Raw genomic sequence first — 23,830 nt, 5'->3', positions numbered from 1 at the left:
TGATCACAGATAGGGGAGCGAAGGTCAGCTCCCTGGCTGAACTCTTCTGTCTGACTCTAGTTGCTAAAAGCAAAGCCCAGGAGATTACCTGCTTTCCGCAGGGATAAACAAACCTAGTCACTTCTAAGGAAAGATCTGAGGGAAAAGGTGGCACGTACCTGAGGCGAACTGAAAGGGACTTCCATGGGAGAGCCTGCCCATCCCAAAACCAACCTCCTCTTCTCCCCTACCCCTCCCCACTCTCAAAACAAACAAACAAACAAACAAACAAACCCAAATGATCTCTTTAAGTGCAGGGCCCATAGAGGAAGGTCACTATATTATTTACTTGTTCTTTTATTTATGGAACACCAGTGTGCTGAGGATCTCTTTAACCCAATTAGAGAGTTCAATTATTTAAACTTTTCCTATAAAGAACAGTGCTGAATCCTACAGGCAGCTATCGCTTAAATGCTAGCTTCATTCCTTCCTTCAGACTCAATCCCTTCAGACTCCCGGATCTGGGTTGCGCTGACTGAATTCTGAGTACACTCCTCCCTACATTTCCTGGAATCAATATACTTCCAACAGTAACAGAGACACCGTCATTTAGCCTTGAAGGTGTATGCTCCAGTTAGCCCCGGGGGTGTAGGCTCCCATCAGATTGCACAGATGCCTGCTCATTCTACAGGTATTTGTGTTTTCCAGGAGCCATGACTGCTGTCAAGGCACAGCATTATTCCACTGGCTCTGCTGCTCCGTCTTCCTTGGCTTTCCTGGTTTCCTTACAAAGTTCTTCGCCTTAGGTTCTAATGTTGAGATAAAGCCTTTTAGTTTATCGGCCTGAGAGGCAAGTTTGTACTCAGAAACCCACAGGGTTCCTATTGAGCAAGAGGGTCTGCTAAAGAATGGGAAGACGGGGAAAAGTTTCAATTTTTCTCTAGATAGGGTTCTAAAGAACATTCTAGAAAATTCTAGTAAGAACCGAAAACTCTCTTCTGACGTCTGGGGTAAGAGTGGTGAGTAGGATCCCAATCAGTAAGCAGCAGAGGAAGTTCGACACCTGACTTTGTTCGAAGAAACATGCAGGACTGACAGCATTACACAGCAGTCAAGTGCTGGTTGGTTTCCACTCCTGGGAACAGTCCTCACTCAGGGGTTCTACAGGCGAGCTCCACAGAGTGTCTCCATAGTCTCCTTAAGGGGAAAGTGTGTACTGACTGAGCACCTTGTGGTTTCAGAACGGAGTGGGGGGCCTAAGAGCCACGCCTCAGGAAAAGGGACCAATCCACATTTTGTTTACCTGGGAGACAGAAAACAGGAGCATTCTGTACATTTTCCTGCCTGATCACGGGAGACCCGAGGAATCTAGAAAAGAAAAGGAGGACAACGTACTCTTGCACTGGTTCCCCTAGTGTGTGAGTGACCGCCAGAGCTAGACACGGGGACAGAGGTACAGCACAGCCATGGCTCTCGGGGAGACAGAGCCTGGTTCGGGGCAACGCGTAAGTAAACGCCCAAGAGAGAGCTGAGAAAGCCAGCTCCGTGGGAAGCGGGCACAGATTTGAAGAGAGCTGAAGTGAAACTTGCAGGGCTCCAGCTAGAATCTTGTTCCAGTCACAGTGAGGACTTTGGGTCATGACAGAGCACACACTAGGTAAGAAGAAAGCCACTGAGCAGGTCCTTGCTTATGGCCACCTTATCAACCGACACAGCCCCTTCTTCCTCGGCATCATCTCCCCTCTGATCCTTCCCAGCCACCTGTCACTGCCCCCAGCCACATCCTGGATTTCACCATTCAGACCCCCTCCCTTGTAATCTCTCCCCATCTGCCTCTCCCAGCGATGAAGCCCTACCCCGGGGGAGGGGGGAGGTAGGCAGTTGTGGAGGAGGTATTTATCACACCAGACTTTCCCAGGCAAGGCTGTGGCTTTTTTCAGTTGGTGTTTAAAACTGCCCGTGATGACTAAACAGGAGGGGGGGGACTCTGAGTTTTATTGGTTTTTGTGTCTCTGCAGATAGTACGGTCCCTTCTGCCCTGCGCCCGGATAGATCTCCCACCCTTCATCTGGATGCTCTGTGTCTCTGCTCCGCCCCCCCTCCCCGCCCCCCCACTCCTCTTCCGCCACTTCTCCTGAGCCCAGCCTCGGTTTCGTCTCATCTTGTCCTTCCTGAGTTCATCTGGCATCTGCTTTACAGTTATGGCCTCAATCTCCAAAAACCAGGTCACCGGTACAGTGGAGTGGCCGAATAAAAGTTCTGGATCAGGTAACTGAGGTCAAAGGTCAACCTTACTGCTGAACCAGTTGTGTGACTTTTAGGCCGATGTCTTAATTTCATTGGCCTCAAGATCTTCATCTAGAAGACTAGACAAGAGCACGGTCTGTCTTGTGCAATTGTTGGGAAGATTAAATGCACTGATGTGCAGTGATCTGGGAAAACTGCCTGTCAGAAAGTAAGTCCTGTGTGAGTGCTAACTGTTCTTTTCGTGTTTATACCAGGCTGTGGACTAGACCCCTCACATACATTATTTCATTTACTCCTCACCCATAACACATGAGTTAGATATTGTTTTCTTCAGCTTAATCGTATGTTGGTTGGCATATGATTCAATCACATGGCATAACACTCTTTCAAAGTAGTTTTTATCATATGATCAGATTTGTATACATATTATGTTACACAATTCAAGAATATTCTTATCATCCCCAAAAGAAACCGGAGTACCAATTAGCAGTTACTGCGTCTCCCACGTCCTCAGCCATCCACAATGACTATGTCTGTCTCAATGGATTTGCTTGTTGTCAACATTTCACAGAAGTGGAACCATGGCTTTTTGTAGCCTTTGTTTGTTTTGTTTTTGTTTTTGTTTTGAGACAGGGTTTCACTTTATTGCCTGGCTGTCCCCGACCTCTCTCTGTAGACTGAGAACTGGTGCCTCTGCCTTCCAAGTACTGAGATTAAAGGTGTGTGCCACCATACCTGGCTCCTGTAGCCTTTTGATTTAGTTGAACCAGAGTTTTGCTAGGTAGGCCTTGAACTCTCAGTCCTCTTGTCTCAACCTTCCAAGTATGGAACTTATAGTTTTCTTTCTTTCTTTCTTTGTTGTTGTTTGTTTTTATTTTTATTTTTCCAGACAGGGTTTCTCTGTGTAGCCCTGGCTGTCCTGAACTTGTTTTTTTGTTGTTGTTGTTGTTGTTGTGTCCTTTTTAAAGATTTATTTATTATGTATACAGTATTCTGCCTGCTTGTATGTTTGCACCCCAGAAGAGGGCACAAGATCTCATTATAGATGGCTGTGAGCCACCATGTGGTTGCTGGGAATTGAAGTCCGGATCTTTGGAAGAACAGCCACTGCTCTTAACCTCTGAGCCATCTCTCCAGCTCCCCTGGACTTGCTTTTTGGACCAGGCTGGCTTCAAACTCACAGAGATTCACCTGCCTCTGCCTTCTTGAGTGCTGGGATTACAGGCATGCACTACTGTGCCTGGCCCAGGTGTGTTTTTTGATGTCTTTGGTGTGTATTTGGTTGGTTTTCTCACTTAGCATGTTTTCAAGGTCCATCCATGTTGTGCTATGTGTCACTGCTTTATCCCTTTTCATCTTTAGTTCCATTCTATTTTGCTTATTTTGGGGGTTACACAGGCAATAACACCCAGTGAGAGGGTCACAATTATCGGGAGTCAGTTCTTCATCACCTGGGCACCTGGAAGCAAACTCAAGTCCTCAAGATTGGCAGCAATCGCCTTTATCTGCTGCGCCATCTCACTGGCCCTTTGTACCTCTTCACAGAAGAATGGTGTCCCATGTTTGAGACTATACCACATTCTATGGCCCACTTAGTCAGCTGGTGGCCATTTGAATGGCTCTACTGCTTTGATGTTAGGAATGGCACAGCCATGAATATTTGTATGCATATTTTTGTGGTTTTGCTTTTTTAACCAAACAAGCATGTTTGGTTAAAACATGCTTGTTTGGTTAAAACATGCTTTCTAGAAGTTTCATATTACCCCATGGCTCATTATAAAGCACCACTCTGTTGACGACTCTCTTCTGATTTATCTTCCCAGAAATAGTCTTTTTTTTTTTTTTTTTTTTTTTTAAATAGATGCAGCCCTTTTCTCTGCTATTAGCTCCAAACTTTTAGATGCTTTGCTTGTACTCTATCTTGACTGCTTGGACTCACGTACATAGAGATGAACACACACTTTCTATTTGGAAGTGAATTTGATCTTCGCCTACCACTATCTAAAACAAGTTGTGACAGTGTTATCATTAAATCAGTGTTCAGTTTTTATAAGGACTATCAAAATAGTTATACCCGGACTGAGGAAACAGTTCAGTGGGTAAAGTCCTTGCCACACAGTATAATGACCTGAATTCAAATCCCCATACCCATGTAAAGCCAGGCAGGGAGACCAAAGGTGGAGACAGGAGATTCCAAGAATCTTGAGGGCCTGGCTTATGAAATAAGGAATAATAAAAAGAGCGTGTCTCAAGCAAGATAGAAAGCAAGGAGTGACACCTGAGGCTGTGGCACACACGGCCCACACTCAAATGCACACATAAATTTACACACACACACACACACACACACACACACGCGCGCGCGCGCGCGTGCGCACGCACGCACGCGCACACTAAACAAACAAAAATCATAAAGAAAAAAAAAAAACCATTGCCAAGCAATGGCATGCACTATGCTTTCCTATCTTTTTAATTTGCTAGTTTCCCACATACTTATCACATAACTCTCTAACAGAGCTAAAAGAAGACAAAACAAAAACAAAGCCCAACAAAACAAAGCATGTAGCCATTCTTCTCCTGCACTCTTGCAGGGGACCCTCTGAAGTCCCCGTCCTTCTGTCTGGTCTGTGCCCCACTGCAAGCGAGGGTCATCTGTCTTAGCCTCTTCCTGAGAAGCTCTTTCTTCTGTTCTGGGCTGGAAGCCAAAGGCCTTCCACTCTGAGTTGTTTAAATGGGGTGCATCCTCTCCTGGAGTCCTAAGAATACATGGAGCAAAAGTTTCTTGAGACATTAACAGCTGAGAACACATATGGCCTACCTGCATTCTTGGAAATTCACCCCCAGGAAACTGTTTTCCCCCAAATTGCAAGGGAATCTTTCCAGTATGCTCTGGATTACAACACTGCTGTTGAGAAAGTGGGTGCCTTTCTGACCTAATGGTCCCAGCTATGTCGTTTCTGATTTTCTTTCCTGAAATATTTTCTCCTTCACACCCAGTGTCCTGGACTGTTGGTGTGATAGTTCTCGGTGTGGGTCTGTGTGCACCCGTGTGTACCCCTTCAATCTGGAAACCCAAGTCTTTCCGTTCTGAGATATTCTCTTTCCTTCACTGCCCTCTTTTTTTTCCTTTCTTCCTCTCCTCCCTCCTCGGGTCATTTTTCCAGGTTCCCGTCCCCTAGCGCTGCACTTGTTTGCATATTGTACATCTTGGGCTAGTTTTCTAACATCCCGCTTCCCCCTCCATTTCTCTGCCTCTTGGTCCTCATGTCCCACTCTCAGAATTTTTCATCAGCCCCCTCAACTTCCTAGACAGTGTGATATTTCTGATATTATTACTCACATTTACATCCCTCTCCATTTTGTGAGTTTATCACACAATTCCACAAACTGTATAACTTAGAAGAACAAAAACATATTGGCTCACAGTTTGGAGGACTGGAGTCAGGTCCAAGATGTATCACTTGGCAGGATCTTCTTCCTATGCCATCACAAGGTGGAAGGTGAGAAAAAGAACAAAAGGGAGCTGAATGTCCCTTTTAAAATGGCACTAGTCCCACCCATAAGGGCAAAGCCATCATGGCTAATAATGTCCCTAAAATCTCATCTCCTAAAGGTCACAAGAACCTACGCAAGAACGAATAACTCGTAATAGGTAAGAGCTATTTCCTTTCCTCTGCATTTTTGGTTTTCTTTTGTTATAGCAGAGCACAGGATGTGTAGGGAACGTGTCTCTACTCCATAGGTAAGCTTCCTGTGTTTAGGCTCCATCTTGTATCCCTGACTTCAAAAGAATCCCATAGCCCAGAGTCCTGAGTTCTGCTGAGCATTCATTCTTCGATGGGTTCAGCGCAAGTGCTTTCCCACAGTCTGTGTATCTCGTGGCTTCTAACTTTCTGTTGGACCCTCTGACGTTTTGTTGTCTCCTTTGCTGACTGCTCTCGATCAGCATATGGAGTTCTACGAGGCCAAGGGTCCAGTTGGCTTTGTTAGCTTCTGAACAATGAACCAAGCATTTCACGGAGATCTGTTTTAAAAATGAATAAAGAAGAGCCAGGTGTGGTGGGGCCTTCAGTATGGGTTGCAGATCTTATGTTTATACCAAGTCTTAGGATTTTCCAGAGAGACAAACTAGGCTAGATAGGTAGGTATGCCTATGAATATACCTCCAAAGAGATTTATAAGACATGGCTTGTGTGGTTACAGAGGCTAACAAGTTTCAAGACTTTCGGGAAAGTCCCTGCTATAAATCTATCTGAAGCCTAGTAAGCCTGAGACCCAGGAAAGGCGAGGGTTTTAATTTAGGTACAAAGGGAAGAAGCAGTCAGTGTCCCAGTTCAAGGCAACTAGCCAGGAGAAATTCTCTCTTCCACAGACAGAAGGTCTCATGTGAGTAATTCTCATCATCTTTGGGTGGAGGAGGGGCTGCTATTTCCTTCATCCAGACCTTTGGTGGCTTAGATAAAGGCCACCAATATCAGGGAGACCCATCTGCTTTACTCTATCTTCCAATCAAACCTGCCCCAAAATGCACTGTCACCAAAACCTAGAATAGTGTTTGGTTGAGTACCAGGGCATGCTCCAGGCTGGCCAAGTCGACCATAACATCAATTATTGTCATCTCCAAGCAATGGAGAGCTATTTTAAGACCTGTATTAGTTTCCCAGGGTTGTGATAGCAATGACCACAAAATAAATGATGTAAAGTAACAGAAATGTACTGTCCCTAAGTTCTGGGAGCTAGAGGTTTAAATGGAAGGTGTTAGCAGATTGCCTAAGGAGGAGGAAAGTTGTTGTGCGTCTTTTTGTTCCGTGTCTTGGTCCCAGTTCCTGGTGGCTTCCAGGCATCCTTTGTCATCCTTGCTTATAATGACATCACTCTGATTTCTTCCTGAGCCTGCACACTTCTGTTCACACATTTCCCCTTTTTAAAGGAAGATAGCAATATTGGATTAGGGTCCATCCGAATGACCTCATCTTAACCATCTCTAAACATCCTATTTCCAAATAAGGTCACACTTGTAGGCACTCGGGTACAGGACCTCAGCATCTTCACTGGGATGCAACTCACTAAGGAGGCACAAATGGGAAGTGGCACAGCCGGGTATGTGCTTTAAAAAAAAAAAAACTGTAGGGCTGGGACAGGGGAGAATAAAGATGGAGCCACTGGGAGGTTGGCTCTCAGCTGTGTACAAGGTGACAGTCACAGTAGTGGGACAGAGAAAATGACTGAATACCTATAATGGAAGGAGGAGACAGGATGAAATAAAAAAAGGAGTCAAGGACACCCTTATTTCTGGATGGGCGGTGGACAGCTGGGCTATTCAATGAGGCCGGAGCTCAGGGGGGAGCAATGTGAGATGATGGTAAGTTTAGTAAAAGGCTGCCTTATTTGTCAGTTTCCATTGTCTTCATCAGACCATTTTAATCTGTCATCTGAAACTAGACTCCCCCCTTGGTGGCACTTGATGTCCTCGCCTTCCTACTACTGGCGACACCCCCAACTCTTCTGCTCCTCTCCAGATGCCCTTGTCTATGGAAATCACTGATACTTAAATTTAAAATGTGTGATTGTGTTTTGAAGCCTCCAAGCACCCCAAGTATCTAACAGTGTGGCCCAGGGTGCCTACCCTTCAAGCCCTCTTTATTTTTTCCCTCATTGCCCACGTGTTTAAAGCAGCTTGACGTTTCCCATACAGTCTTTCCCAACACTACCTGAGGATCAGCTTCTTGACTTTTCTACCTCCTGTTTCCCCTATGTTCAGTCCTACTTACATAGCACGACCATATTACTCTATAGAAAGAAAGACCCTCCTCCTGTCACTCTTTTCCTCATTATGTACACGGATTGCTCATCACCACCAGGAGAATTCCTGAATTCTGCCTCCATTCATTTTCCTACTCTCATACCAACAACATGATCCCTCTGATCCTCATCAGTCTTCTGATATGCCTAACATATTTCCCATTTGCCACTGAGACTCTTCTCCCTCCCTCTGCCCCGCCCCCTTTTCTCTCTGGTCTTTATGGTTGCATGCCTATGTGTGTTTAAACATCTTTATCTATGGGAAATGGATGAAGTTCTGAGTGACTGTGGGTTGTTGACATGAGCAAGGCCATGTCAAGGACCCCAATGCCTCAGACTCTTGGGAATGGCAAGGGCTGTTCCAGGTCAGGTTATGAGAATGACAAGATCTTCCCATAGTCCAAGTATGTATGTTGATGAATGACTGACCTTTACCTAAAGCCGATATGCGCAGAAACACCAACATTTCTTTCTCGCCCTATATAATCCCATGCCTATTTTCATATCACACACACACACACACACACACACACACACACACACACACACACACACACACATGATACAGAGAGAAAGAATGTGCTATTTGTCTTTTTAAGTTTGGCTTACTTTACTTAATATATCCATTTTCTTACATTTTTCTAAAAATAACAGGATTTATTTCTTCTAATGACTGCAGCCCGAGACTGCTCCCCTACAGAGACCTGCCAACCTACCTCCTCTTTTGTGCTGTTGACAACAAAAGTGCTGGGTTTCTGGGCTGCTGCCGGTGTGTCCCCACCTGAGCACACAGCCCATCTGATCTCACCCTTTTCTACTTGTATTTATCATGCTCTCTTTCCCCATCATCCCAGTCAGGTCATGCCAAGAACCATTCAGGGTGTGGCATTTATATAATCATCAAGCTCTTACCTCAAACATTCCATGTGCCAGGGACTTTCAAAAAGGGAACTAAAAGACAGATTCACAAACTCAAAAGTAACCTTGAGTTTACCACACACACTAAAATTCTAATACCTCATGTTAAACACTGTGGTAGAGAGACACTAAGAAGACATGAGAGCAGGCGCCAGGCAGTATGGAATATTAGAAAATGTGCAACTGAAACCACACAAAGCTGTCATCACATGCCTGTTAGGATGACTATTATAAAAGTATCAAAAGATGGCAAGTGCAGAAAGAAGAACACTTGCATGCTGTTGGTTGGCATGCAAATGAGTTTGGCCATTATGGGAAACAGCATGAAGGTTTGTTTAAAAAGCTAAGAACAGAACTTCCATATGGCCCACAATCATTTTTCTGGATAGATGTTCAAGGGAATCAAAACCAATGTTTGGGAGTAAGATCTGAACTTCCATGTACATTCAAACACTATTGACAAGAACCAGGCTGTGCTCTCAATCTAACTGCTCATCAATAGACAAAGTAAGAAATTGTGTGTATAAACAGACAACAGAATACTATACATCCTTTAAAAGAACGGAAACCTGTCACTTGAAACAATGATCAATATGGATGATATTATGTTAAGTGAAATAAGCCAGGCATACATGGAAAGATACATATTGCTTGGTGCCTGTCACTCATACACAGATCTTAAATAGTTCAACTTACAGAAGCAAAGAGTAGTTGGGAATTGTGGAGGAGGGACAGTGGGGGAAATGCTCATGAATTGGTATAAAATTTAGATAAAGGAATAAATTCTAGAAGTTTGTTATACAATATTGTGACTATATTTAATGTATCATATACTTGAAATTTGCCTTTCAACGTTGTCATTACAAAAGGATAAGTTTGTGAGATGAAGAGTATACACAATTTCTGGTGTGTGTGTGTGTGTGTGTGTGTGTGTGTGTGTGTGTGTGTGTGTGTGTGTGATGGGGGTTAGAGGTCAAATTTAGTGTCCTCTTCCTTTCCACCTTGTTTTGGAAGACCAAAGCAGGTCATTGAACCTGCAACTTGTTCAGTAGGCCAGACTGGTCGAGCCTCTAGAATCCTATCTTCATCTACCCAGCTCTGGGGTTACAGGCACATATGTGCTGCCACACTTGGCTTTTTCATACTTGGCTCTTCATGACTGTGCAGCTAGCATGTCACCTGCTAAACCGTCTCCTCAGACCAACATTTTGTCAATTAAGGAAGAGCAGACGACTAGGGGGATGGCCTGGTGGGGACAGCATGAGAACAGAGGTGCAGATTCCCTAGCGGTCTCACACATGCCGGGTGAATGCTGCAGACTTCTAGAACCCCAGTGATCTCCAAGCAGAGTGAGACAAAAAGTCACTAGAGCAAGCTGGCCAGCTAGCCTAGCTGAACCAGATATTCCTAAGAGCAAGTGAGAGCCCTGCCTTGGTACGTACAGTAGAGAGAGTGGCTGAGGAAGATACCTGATGTCAACCTCTGGCCTCCACATGCAGCCCAACACATGCAGACATACACACACATACGCCTGCACACCACACACAAAGAGACACATATCTTAGGAGCTGAGTGTGGTGGCACATGCCTTTAGTCTCAGCAATCGGGAGACAGAGTCAGGTAGATCTCTGTGAGCTCAAGGCCAGCCTGGTCTAAAGGACTACGTGCCAGGACATCTAGAGAGACCTTGTCTCAAAAAAAAAAAAAAAAAATTTTTTTTTTAAGTTAAAAAAGTAAAAGAGACCAGGAGAATAGCATGGTGTTACAGGTCCCTGGTTAAGAAATATTTAGATGCTGGCCAGAAAACGAGAGGACAGAGAGTGGTGGACAGCACTTCGGACAGACAGGCTAGCAGCAGACATAAACACTGCTGCATACATTCCAACTGCAGCATAGCTTCTGGAGCACAGGAGCTGTACCCTCCTCCCTCGGCACCTACGTGCATTTCACATAGACAAATTCAATCCCTGTCCTGGTTAGTTGCGAAGCCAAATTGATTCTATAAACAACATGACATTCACAAGCTAAACCAAAGAGAGCTAACGTAATTAGATATTTTAAAATATCAACCTTAAATTCTTCCTTGATGCATGATAGGCCTTTCAGAGAGTTTATATAGGCAGTTACCTCATAAAGGGCAGCTTTGCATCTTTCTAATGCTAATTTTGCCATCCTTAGCTGATAAGGGCTGGCAATAAAAAGCTAATTGTAGTTGCTATGCCAGATAGATCATGGAAGGAAAACAGCTGCTCACAGCTGTAAATTGGATTTTCATAAAATGTCAAGCCCATAAAAGGGTTATCTCTAAAGTATTCCTAAGTATTCAAAAATGAAATTCAGCCAATGATGGGGGTTACAGCTGTTTTGGAAGCCGACAGTCCACATACCCGTGACTTATGTGAAGTCCCAGCATACTTACTGACAGTCTCTGACCCGTGGTCACTGGCAGAGGCATGGAAATAGATGCAGGCGAGATGAAGATGTGCCACTCTCCTGCCCATCTCACCCTGGGTTTTATGTTTAACAGTAAGAAATAAGATAATAAGATGGAAAGGCCTGCTCCTCTTTAGGTGTTTGAGACTCTCCCACCCACCACTTTAAGGTTTAAAAATAAATCTACAGAAAATCAAAGCGTGACCCAAATATTTTAGTGAAAGAGTAAACATGTAATGCTGTGCTTCCTTTTAGCAATGTCAACCTAAAATATAAGTAAATAGAAATTAAACAATCGGATAAAAGTATTTAGAAGCATAGGCAAAGATATGGAGTTAGAACACCGTAAGAGACCAACTCTGATTGTAGTGTGCACTAGATTTGGGTTTTGTAGTTAAACTTACATGCCTTTTGGACACACACACACACACACACACACACACACACACACACACACACACTTCTATTACAGGGTAAACCTGTGAACATGATTTACACACTGTCTCATTTCTCTTAAATTTTAGCTAGCTATGCTTTGTGGGCTGTGATTTACATTAAAACTTCAATGTTTTATTCTGCCACTGAGTCTATCCAGTCTTTTCTTTTTCTGACATCATTACGGAGCTGGAGAGACAGCACCATCGATAAAGGGCTCGCCTTGCAAACAGAACCCTCAGAAAACCACCGGAAGGCCTATGGCTTTGCCTTGTGACCCCAGCCCTGGGGCGGCAGGCAGGTGGATGAGCTTGCTGCGGGGCCAGCCAGCCTACTTAGTGAGCTTCATGCAGGTGAGAGAACATATCTCAGAGGAAAAAAAAAATGCAGATGATACATGAGGAATAATCCCCGAGTCTGTTTCTACAGGCACACACACACACGTACTCACACTCACACACTCACTCACACACACATACACACTCACACACATATACAAACACTCCCGCACTCACACATACAGACACACATGCATACGCTCACACGAATACTCTCACACACATTCTCTTGAATCTCAAAATAGCGTAGCATTTCTTTTGCATCTATGCCCACTACAGATGCCCTAACATACTATTTAGCAGTCTGGGTATTTTTTCTTTAAAGGTAAGGAAACTGAGTCTCAAATGGGAAAAACATAACTTTGGCTTCTCTGGTTCCCTGCAGCTGTACTTCAGCAACATCTCTGGCCATGTTCTCCATTCTTTAAATAGAGCTATGAATCAGCTACTGTCTCTGCACATACTAGGTCAAAGGCTGTCGGTGCAGCATCAAGCTGGTTCACATGACACTATTTCCTTATTCCAGACAGTCTCCTGCTTATCCAGTAAGTAAGTAGTTATATGTATAATGGAGTACTTTACACAGATACAAAACAGCCAGGTTAGAAGGGCCAGGCCATACGGTTCTGGAGAGACAGCTCGGCGATGAAGAGCACTTGATGCTCTTGCAGAGGACCTGTGCTCAGTCCCCAGCACTGTGACTCACAACTGTCTGTAACTTCAGATCCTGAGAATCCAATAGGCCATTCTGACCTCTGTGGACACCATGCCCACACATGCACATGCATACATATAAGCAAAACAGCCATACATGTAATTTTCAAGAACAATCTAAATCAAATCTGAAAACAGGAAGAATCACAGGGCATCTGATCTAAGTAGACCACGAAGTGAAACTGGCCATGGCAGATTCGCCGAACGGCAAACCAGGAGCTGGAGCAGGAAGGCGTGGCTGCTAACAAAACTACTGGGAATCCTGCGCACATACACACACACACACATTCTCACATCTCTCTCTCTAATAAAAGAAACCAGAAAGAAAAAAGACAATATATGCATGTTTGTAATGATATGATCTCATATTCAAAAGATCCCATTGACTTCATTAGGAACCTTTTAAATTTGATAAACACATTCAGAAAAGTAACGGGGATTTAAACAACAACAACAACAACAAAAAGACTATTCTATCAAAATAAGCAGCATTTCCATATACCATGAATAGGCTTGCCAACAAAGAAACGGCAAACAAAAACCAAAACAAAATTCCACTCATGATATGCTCAGAAGAATAAAACAAAGTCGTGTTATAAAGTTAACTAAGGAGGTGACAAGTTTCTCCAGTGAAACCTTTAAGATCCTGAACAAAGAAATCGAAGAAGCCTCTTGAAGACTCTGGAACACTCCCACTCTCATGGGTAGGCAGAACTGATGTTGTGAAAATGGCTCTTACTGTGCTGCTGGCTAATCCTGGCTGTCACTCTGCCCGCACCTAAGCAGCTGTGTACTCGGTGGGGGATGTTCTCAATTGGATCATTTCAGGCGAAAAGACCCACTCTAAATCCAGGTCAGTTGACCCACGCTAGAGCTGGGCTATCCCTTCTGATGGCAGCCTACATAAAAGGACATGGGAAAAGGAAGCTCTTGTTTTTCACCTGCTTGCCCTCACTTTCACTGGCAATTCTGTCCATCCTGTTGCTGAGGGATTCCTTCTGGTACTGGAACCTACTTCATAGTAATACACAAAAGAGCAGCCGAGACATCCAGCGTCATGGGCTGTACAACTGGCTTTTCCATTGAGAAACAGCCATTGTTGAACTAGTCAGATCGCAGCCTGTAAGCCACTCTAATAAATTATATACACAGGGCTGGAGAGATGGCTCAGAGGTTAAGAGCACTGCCTGCTCTTTCAAAGGCCCTGAGCTCAATCCCCAGCAACCTCATGGTGGTTCACAACCATCTATAATGAGATCTGGTGCCCTCTTCTGGCACGCAGCCATATATTCAGGCAACACTGTATACTTAATAAATAAATAAATCTTTTAAAATCTTAAATAAAATAAATTATATACATATAATTCATTATATATTATTTTAAAATATATAATATGTTTATAAATATAATATATTTGTTATATTAATTGACTTTAAATATAAAATATTGTATTATAATACATGTAAATATAATTTATATGCTTATATATGATAAGTATTTAACATGTAAATAAAATTTGTGAATATAAAAGTAATAAATATAAAATATATCACATCTACACATGTGGATTTAATAGTTATTATATATAAATTGTGTGTGTGTGTGTGTGTTATGGCTTTAGATATATATCACTTCTGTTCCTCCAGGGAACCCTACCAGATACACTTACCAAAGGCAGTATAGATTGAATGCAATCCCCATGAAAACTCCAAAGGCATTTTTCACAGAGCCAAAAGAATAGTACTGAAAGTCACACAGAAGAACAAAACACCCTTAATAGCCAAATTAACCTTAAGCAGAAAGAACCATACCAGAGCTGTCACAATACTCAATTTCAAACCGTACCATAAGACATAGTAACAAAAACAGTGGGGTAATGTCCAATAAACCACACATGGAACAGAATAAACCCGCACCACTACATCCATCTAATTTCTGACAGAGCTGTCAAAAAGAGCCACTAGAGAACAGACAGCCTCTTTAATCAATGGTGCTCGGAGAACCGGGGATCCACATGTAGAAAAATAAAACAAGAACTCTTTCTCTCACGGTGTACAAAACAAAAACAAAAACAAAAAAACCACGTCAGTTTGAAGTGGATTGGAAACCACAATGTAAGACCCAAGCTCCAAACCATTAGAAGGGAGCGTTTTTAAGACATGGGCATAGGTAAGACCTTTATGAAAAGGACTCCAATGGATCAGGAAATAAGTGCAACAGTTGGCAAATGGGATATAAAACTTCACCTGGGGCAAAGGAAACCACCAGCTCAGTGAATACACAGCATACAGGATGGAAGAGAAAAAAAAAATTGCCAACTCTACCTTTGACAGTGGATTAGCATCTATAAAGAACTCAAAGAATGAAATGCCAGAAAAGCAAAGCATTTGGTTCGCAAAAGAAATACAGATGGCCAGTAAAGCTATGCAAACAGGTTTGGCCATGTGGGAAATGCAAATGGCACTGCAGTGAGAGTTCATCACACTCCAGGTGGAATGGATACTGTCAAGGAAACAGAAGACAGCAAAACTGTGAAGCCTATCTTCACTGCTGCCAGGAGTGTAAACGATACAGCTGCTGTGGAAATAAACATGGAGGTTTCTCAAAGACAACCAGTCATAGACCTAACATTTGATTGACATATGTCACTCCTGGGTATCTATACAGAGTGATGTACATCACCACAGAGCAGAGAGCCTTGCTCACCCATGGTTAGTATAACACCGTTCACAACCACCAAGATATGAACCAAGAGATGGCCAGGTAAAGAATTACATATATGATGGAGTTTGATTTAACTATAAATTGTCTCATTTTTAGGAAAATAGATAAAAATGAGCATGCTAAGTATAAAACCAGCTAGATTAAAGAGAGAGAGAGAGAGAGAGAGAGAGACAGAGAGAGAGAGACAGAGACAGAGACAGAGAGAGACAGAGAGAGAGACAGAGAGAGAGAGAGAGAGAGAGAGAGAGAGAGAGAGAGAGAGAGAGAGAGAGAGAGAGAGAGAGAACATGCTTCTTCTCCTATTTGGAATATAGAGACTGTGATGGCTAGTCTTGGTTTTCAACTTGACTGTATCTAACTCTGATCTTTCAGGTATGAAAACATGACATTAAGCCAGATCTTCAATCCAGATTGAATCTGGGCCACGTCTTCTACCGGAAGCCTGCAAAAGGACGTGGAAGAAGAAGGAGGCTTTTGTCCTTCACCTGCTTGCTCGCTCCTCACTAGCAAGTCCATTTCTTCACTGGTGGTGGAGTCTCCTTGTTTGGGATTGTGGTGTCTACTGAGACACACAGCCTCGCGGACTGAACAACTACCGGATTTTTGGATCTTCCATTCATAGCCAGTCATTGTTGGACTTAGCTGGACCACAGCCTGCAAGTCATTCTAATAAATCCCCTTTCTCTATATCTATTTTGTCATTATATAAATGATATATATCCTTATATTACGGTATGTCTTAATATATGCTATATAATTTATAATGAATGTACATTTGCATATAATGAATATATATTGAAATCATTTTGAAACTACCAAAAAGGGTGTAGTGAGGACATAAAAATAGTTAAGATAATTCCTACACATGCTCCACTTTGCTTCATCAAACGTTAGTCCCTTAGATAGCCAGTATCAGAAAATTCTAGAGAGGGTGTTGGATAGATTGCAATGACTTCAAAGGAGAAAAGCAGACATGGTTTTAAAGTTTTACAGGACTGACTCACACCCCTTTTTGGTGGACATATTTCTAGGTGTCCATGTTAGTCACTGAGGATCAACAGACAGATGGCCTTGAAAACAGACTTCTGGAGTCATCAGGCCTGCCATAAACAAAGTAGAGGTTCTAGATTTTTCACTCACCCAAGCACTTACTAAACCACTATCTGGTCCCAAACTCGAGCACCTGGTATGCTATAAATGACACAGAACATCAAAAAAGGGCATCAAATATCCAATGAAGCTATCCCAGGGGGCCTAGGAAAAGTCCAGTTTTCACAAATGAAAGTAGAAATAATGAAATGTTCTGAACTTTGTTGTATATGATATGCCTAACTGAAATTTTTTTCAGTGGGATTTTTAACATGTTCTTCAGTTGCATACTTCCAAAGACATGAAAGAGAACCCAGGCTTGGCATGACAAGTCAAGACAGCATCAGTCTCGATTGGTAAATGGCAATGCGTTCAGCCAACACAAGCTGGTCTAGGAAAATTGACGCTCTAGTGAAAATGACCTGTGGTCAAGCCACATCCTTAAGTTTATTTATAGTCCTAATGACTTTGGGGAAAATCCCACCCCCCTTTGTTTTGGGGGGGGCTGTTTGTTTTGTTTGAGGCTGCCCTCTATTTGGCAACCCTCCTGCTTCAGGTTTCTACATGTTGGGATTACTGGCATCATCTGCCATGTGGCTGGACAGGGTTCTTAATGCCTCTAAGGCCCAGGGTCCTCATCAGCAAAAGAGGAAATATGAACAGTGCTTACATCACCCTGCAGCTGCCAGAGGTAAAGGAGGAGCTGCAGGGGAGTCCTTAGCGCAATGGCTTATCGACAGCTATGAACTGAAAGCTCTAGCCATCATCCTTACTGCTATCATAACACCTTCTTCAGAATTGTTCTCAAAAGATCTTGGCTGTGAGGTTCAAGAGGACACTGATGTGGACTGTTGAGGGGAAGGAGTTTATTAGACGAATTATTAACATCATAGACAGACAGACAGACAGCAGCACGCCAGGGGAGAGCAGACCCCAGCATCAAAGACAGACAGCATGCTGGGGACTCTGAAGAGAGATCAGGGTCCATGTGACAGAAGTAAGAGGGTCTCTTCTTACACCTGGCTAATCAGGGTGTGGTTTCACAGCAGAGCCTGCACCCAGACCCTCTGATTCCTGGGCAGGAGGCAGGATGCAGGGAGCAGAACCTATGGCCAACAGAGCCCCTTTGATATAAACTCATTTCCTTGGGTGAAAACCGGTGATACCTGAAAATCTGCTACCTAGAGCCGCAATGACTTAGTAGCAAGCCTGCAGGCATCTCTGAGAGGGGAGGGACTGCTGCAGGTTCAGCTGGACAGCTGGATTCTAACCCTGTTCTTTCAGTTCTGTGGTTCATCTTCCATATGCCCCAGGTTGGGCGAGTCAACTACACTAAATGTCTCTAATGAGTAAATACACGAGGGCATCCCAGCGGTCATGAATTGTCCCCACCAATCTCTGCTAAACAAGCAAACATGGCTGCTCATGGCTGCTCATGGCTCCTGTTAGAGAAGAGCTGTAAATGCAAAATAATCTTTAAAATGAAATTCAAAGCATACACGTAAGCCGAACTAGGCATTTTAATAGTGGTAGGATTGAGTCAAATTCTGCCCCAGAACCTGATGCTGACCTAAGGCTCTGGGTCTGTAGGCACGGGCTTACCTGATGCCCACTCTGTGCTAGTTCAGCCCTTCCTTTGCTGTCTCCAAACCCATTTACTTAGCAGTAAATGGTCATTTTCTTGGAGTCATTACTTTTCTCATTGGCCCTAAAAAAAAAAAAAAAAAAGTATGGCAACCATATGGCCTCTGTTAGAGTACATCCCAAGGCCGAACCCCGCTTGCTAGTGTCCTGGTACTCAAGCACCTTTCTTTACTTATACCCCAGGCCCATCCTCCAGGAAAACTGAGCAGCTGTGTGAACGAGAAGTCCTGAAAAGAAGCCATCTGCAAAGGCTGATCAGTTAGAACTTCGGTGACATAAAGGGGTTGGAATGTTGCAGCTCTAGAGTCTAGTTTGAAATTATCTTGGGCTAGCTGCAGCTCCCTAAACAGGCATTCCTTTTCTATCTAGGAATCAGACTTACCATCCTGTGACTAAAAGATAAGCTTTATAATGCATCAACAAAGCCCTAGCTTATTTTATTTTATTGCATTTTTACCATAGGGCTAAGAATGGTATAAGATAGCATCTGAGGCCGGTCAGTGAGATTTCCCTGGTTGGCGGGAGTGCACTGCTGATGTTTCCACCATTGTATTTGAAAAATGTATTGATTTATGGCTTTGATCTATTACTATAAAAACTTCATGAACTGACTTCCGCATTGGAAGATCTATGTACCTGGGTCATGAGTACTTGTATTTGACTCCAGAATCAACTCTCTCTATCCTCTTTGAGGTGAATGTTGTGAGTTTTTATTCATTTGTTTGTTCGTTTTTAATCAACAATTATAGTACCCAATGTGGGGCTCTAAGAATAATCCATTTTTCCCAGGAGGAGTCACCCACATGGGAGCAAAGCACTGTCATAGACCCACTGAGTCCAAGCTTTCTCGCCTTATGTCCTCCAGGGCTCTGTCACTGCTCCCTCAGTTTGCTCAATAGACCCTTTGCTTATTCTGAGCTAGTTAATTAGGGATCCTATTCAGCAGATACTGCTCCAGGTTTTTGTTTGGTTGTTTTTTGTTTTTTGTTTTTTGTTTTCCTTTCAAAGCATTTGGTTTAAGGTATCTATTCTGTTTGTTTGCTTCGGAAGCATTTTGGTGCGGACATCTGTTGTCTTTTGCTTTGTTTGTTTGCTTGCTTTGCTTTGCTTTCAGAACTACTCCAGAGACATTTTGGATCCTGTCTGACTTATTTTGAGCTTATGTGAAGACCTGTTTTGGCTTGGCTTGTTTTCTTTGCTTCTGGAGCATTTTAACATATCGCTATAAGGTATAAATAGGCTTAGGGGTTTTCAGGGAAAAGGGAAAAAGTGAGAAATAAGGTTTCCAAGACATAGGAAGGTTTTGGAGATAAACCCTCATCCAGTGCGCCATGTGGCCCCATGATAGTTACAGACTTCAGACATGCAGATATTGGAAAAATGGGAAAATCTAAGTAACGACAGCATTGCATTACCTTGCCCTCAACAGGGAACATGTGAGGTTCCAAAACCGCAACAAATGGAATGTAAAAATCATCTTCAAAGAGGAGGTGGATTATAAAATTGGTACTTTACAAAAGTCAATAAAAGCTCTAAAAACCATGTGTGAGGTAAAAGGAGATAAAAAGAAAATTTCTTTTAAAAACGTTAGAGGTTATATCAGAGTGACTAGCCTGTTTTAAGACCTAAAAAAAAAAAAAAAAAAAAAGGGATAGGGAGGAGGAAGAGAGAGAGAGCGAGATCGGAAATTCCATGCTACCTACATGTTAAAAGCCCCATTTGTACAGGTGGCTTTCCTTCGGAAGCTATACTCACACTTGGAGCTGTTGTACGTTCCCTTTAAGTGCCTGTAGGCTTTTATAATACAGTATCTTTACTATATTGTCTGGCCAGTTTAATCCCAGCACTCAGGAGGCAGAAGTAAGCGGATCGCTGTGAGTTTGAGGCCAGCCTGGCCTACAAAGAAAGTCTAGGACAGCCAAGGCTACTCAGTGAAACCTTGCCTCGAAACAACAACAACAACTAATATACACACACACACACACACACACACACACACACACACACATCGTCTGAAAGGTCCTTTCAATATCTGAGCCACAAATCCCTGTTCGGCCAGACTTGAGGTCCCTAACACTTGAGAGAGTTCCTCAAGCTACTACAGTTAACACTTAAGGGGACTGGTGCCGAGAGTCACCTTGAAATGTCATTGGTGAGTTTCCTTGTCTGTCCCTTCAGCTGGTCTGCTCTGCTAAGGGCCACCTGCCTGTCACCTTGGGTTCCTATGCTTTCGCTTTTCCGGGAGAGACCCACTTAGTGTTTCATGAGTGACGCTGGAACCCAAAACAGACATCGCCGGAACCTGAAACAGACATCCCCAGACCCAGACTCTGTTCTGGGACCAGATGGGCCAGTGCATGACGTTTCTGGGGAGTTCGTAAGAGCCGATCCCCCCCCCCCCCCGCCAGATATCCTAAGCCAGGCTTCTACCACAGAGAGCAGCTTCAGACGCAACGGAAACGACCTCCCCAACGCAGCGCAGTAGGAGTAACTGCTTCTACACTGTATCGAACCCGACATCTTGGCACTCTTCGCTTCCCTGTCATCTGTATAACAGCACAGAAGAGCGGTTCTTCACCCTGTGCGTCACGACCCCTTTTGGGAGTGGCATAGCAGATACCTTGCATATAAGATATTTACATTACATTACAATTCATAACAGTAGCAAAATTACAGTTAAGAAATAACAACAAAAATAATTTTCTGTTTGAGGGTCACCACAATGTGAGGAACTGTATTAAAGGGTCTCAGCATTAGGAAGGTTGAGAACCCCCTGGCTGAGGAGGAAGGAACACGCCACTTCCTTTCTCTGAGATAGTCTGAAGATTGGGCTGACTTGTAACACTTTAAAAGTCAAAATAAATTTAAACTCTGTATGTTCTCACTTTTTGAGCGGTTAAAAAAAAGGTGGCCACTTGAGCATTTTCTCTTTCTTTTTTTTTTAAGATTTATTTACTCCTTATTATGTATACAGTGCTCTGCCTGCCTGTATGTACATCTGCAGGCCAGAAGAGGACATCAGATCATAGTATAGATGGTTGTGAGCCATCATGTGGAGCCACCATGTGGTTGCTGGGAATTGAACTCAGGGCCTCTGGAAGAGGAGTCAGTGCTCTTAACCGCTGAGCCATCTCTCCAGCCCCATTTGAGCATTTTCAAGAACCAAGTGCTGAGGAAATGGCTCTCCGGAGCAGGCCTGGGCGGCCCAAACTAGATGAGAGTCAGGCCAGGGCGGCCAGATGCATGATGGGAACTATCCTCCAGGCCAACACAGGGCCAGGAGGTGATGCAACACAACGCAGCAAACGACCGCAAAACGAAGCAAGATATACTTCATTTATTGCTTTCCTTTTTCTGTTAGATACAAGTGTAAGCGTGGGAAATATGATTTAGCTTCACTGTTAGTCAAGAGTGAAAAAGAAAGAAAGAAAACCTCTGGTCTAAAAGAACGTGGAGACAAACATTTTCATCAGAAAAGGCATCTCCCCTTCAGCTACCTAGCTCTTAAAGAGAGGGAAAGACGTTTGTGACGTTACCTCAAGTCCACAGAGCAAACTTCATCTTTTCATCTCTTATGCTGCTAAAGCTCTGTCACATCTTAAAGGACAGGAATATAAACTTTCTACTAAAAACCAAAACTGGATGCACCTAGATTTTGTGTAATTGTGTCATGTGTATCTATAAGTAATTATTTTCATTATGTGTTGTAAAAATGAACAAGCTGGCCACTTCAGTTTTTTTTTTTTAGTATATGCTGGAATTACTATTTTGAAATGTTTTTGGAATGTCAAGTTAAAATATACACTGCATATTTACAAGTGGGAATGTTTTGATAACTGATGAATACAGACTGTCACAAACTCGGATTCTCTGAACATCTTGAAACAAATTAAAATCACATCTTTGGGCCTATTGTTTCATAAAACCTTAAAGCACTAATCATTTATATAGACACATTCATTAGATCACAAAATAAAGATTTTATACAACTATAAAATGTAATGTTTCATATGTAGACTTATTTCCAAAATAAAGGTCCTAAATAGTTATAAGTTAATTATATCTTTTATTTCAAAATGTCAATATAAAAACTATTAAAAGTTTTGGTTTGGTTTGGTTTTTCGAGACAGGGTTTCTCTGTGTTATCTTGGCTATCCTAGACTCACTTTGTAGACTAGGCTGGCCTCGAACTCACAGCCATCTGCCTGCCTCTGCCTCCGGGGTGCTGGGATTAAAGGCGTGCACCACCATGTCTGGCTCTATTAAAAAGTTTTAATTTTAGCTGGACTACCTGTGAAATAATGGATGCATATGTTTACTAAGAATCTTTGGGTCAAGTTTCCAGGAGATAGAATCCCAATAAACAATAATATCCAAAATCTTGGTTTTTAAAATCTCCTGTATTATTGCATATGTATACAATGTCTAAATGTTCTTAGTTTTACTTCCTCCTTGTCTTACCAAGCTGGCTTGTAAGTGCTCATGTAAACTCAAATTGTTAAACTAGAATCTTAAAGGAAAAAGTCCCAACAGCCTAGCATGACCATATTTCCAGCCCACAGATTAGCAGAACAAAATAACGGCCAAAGATAGAGTGTATTTAATTAATGTGACCACTTAAATGAAATAAGGAGAGGTGGCTGATGGTCTTAGAGCTTTTTTTAGGATAGTTTACATGGGTTTTTTAATTGGAAGAAGTCCTGGTGGTTTTTGTTTTGGGGGGAAGTTTTGTTTGTGTGTTTTGTTTCTTCGAGGCAGGGTTTCTCTGTGTAGCCTTGGCTGTCCTGAACTCGCTTTGTAGAGCAGGCTGGCCTCGAACTCACAGCCATCCACTTGCCTCTGTCTCCTGAGTGCGAGGATTAAAGGTGTGTGCTACCACACCCAGCTAAAATCTTGTTTTTAAACAAAAAGAGATAATTATCCAGTCTGGTCGAGATGGTATCTCGTTAAACTTTGCTCAGATCTGGCTCTACAGAATGTCCCTCACTGTTTGAGACAGAAATCAATTTTAAAAAATGGTTTCCCCTGTGCCAGGTGCAGTTTTTCCTGTTGGGTAATTGCTAAATGCCAAACTCTGTATTTTCAGGATTAAAAGAATGATTTATTCTATGCTTTTTAGATATGTTTTGTATTTATGTGTGCATGTATATAGATATATACAGTATTTTATATATAAATATAAAAAAGCATTTTAAAGATTTTTAAAAGTATTTTTAGCCCCTACCACATTCCTCGAGGCCCATGTCTTAGTTGGGCTTGTGTAATATACAACTCCACATGCTCCTTTTAGTAGCATTTTAAAAATCTGCTTCAAGGGTTACCAAAAAAAAAAAAAAAAAAAAAAAAGCATTATGGAGTTTGTAGATAATCTTAATGTGTTACATCACAATATATTTGAGACAATTATTCATTTCTGCATTTTTTGTTTTACAGAAAGATAAAATAGTTCAGGCAAAATGCTTGCTAAATAGTTAACATACCTACTACAAAGGTAAACTGATACCTC

The 23,830-nt window shown here is 42.6% G+C and overlaps 1 protein-coding gene across 3 annotated transcripts in view; it reads right to left on the bottom strand.

Annotated features, from left to right (window-relative positions):
* The window catches only part of Lcp1 (lymphocyte cytosolic protein 1), a 95,315-nt gene that overhangs the window by 57,258 nt on the left and 14,227 nt on the right, over positions 1-23,830 (bottom strand). The window contains exons 1-2 of one of the 3 annotated variants that reach the window (XM_051160835.1): positions 5,651-5,683; positions 1,283-1,347 (exon numbers count right to left, since the gene is read on the bottom strand). The exons of 1 other annotated variant lie outside the window; for it this stretch is intronic. The gene's annotated coding sequence lies outside the window, so the exon portion shown is untranslated. Of the gene's footprint in view, positions 1-1,282; positions 1,348-5,650; positions 5,695-23,830 lie in introns of those variants that run through there. One more of the 3 variants, XM_051160836.1, reaches the window with a different exon arrangement.

The sequence above is a fragment of the Acomys russatus genome, chromosome 18 (genome assembly GCF_903995435.1).
Source record: "Acomys russatus chromosome 18, mAcoRus1.1, whole genome shotgun sequence".
In the NCBI taxonomy this organism is placed as follows: domain Eukaryota; kingdom Metazoa; phylum Chordata; class Mammalia; order Rodentia; family Muridae; genus Acomys; species Acomys russatus.
Note: the sequence above shows the minus strand (reverse complement) of the source record. Positions and strands in the feature narration are given on the sequence as shown.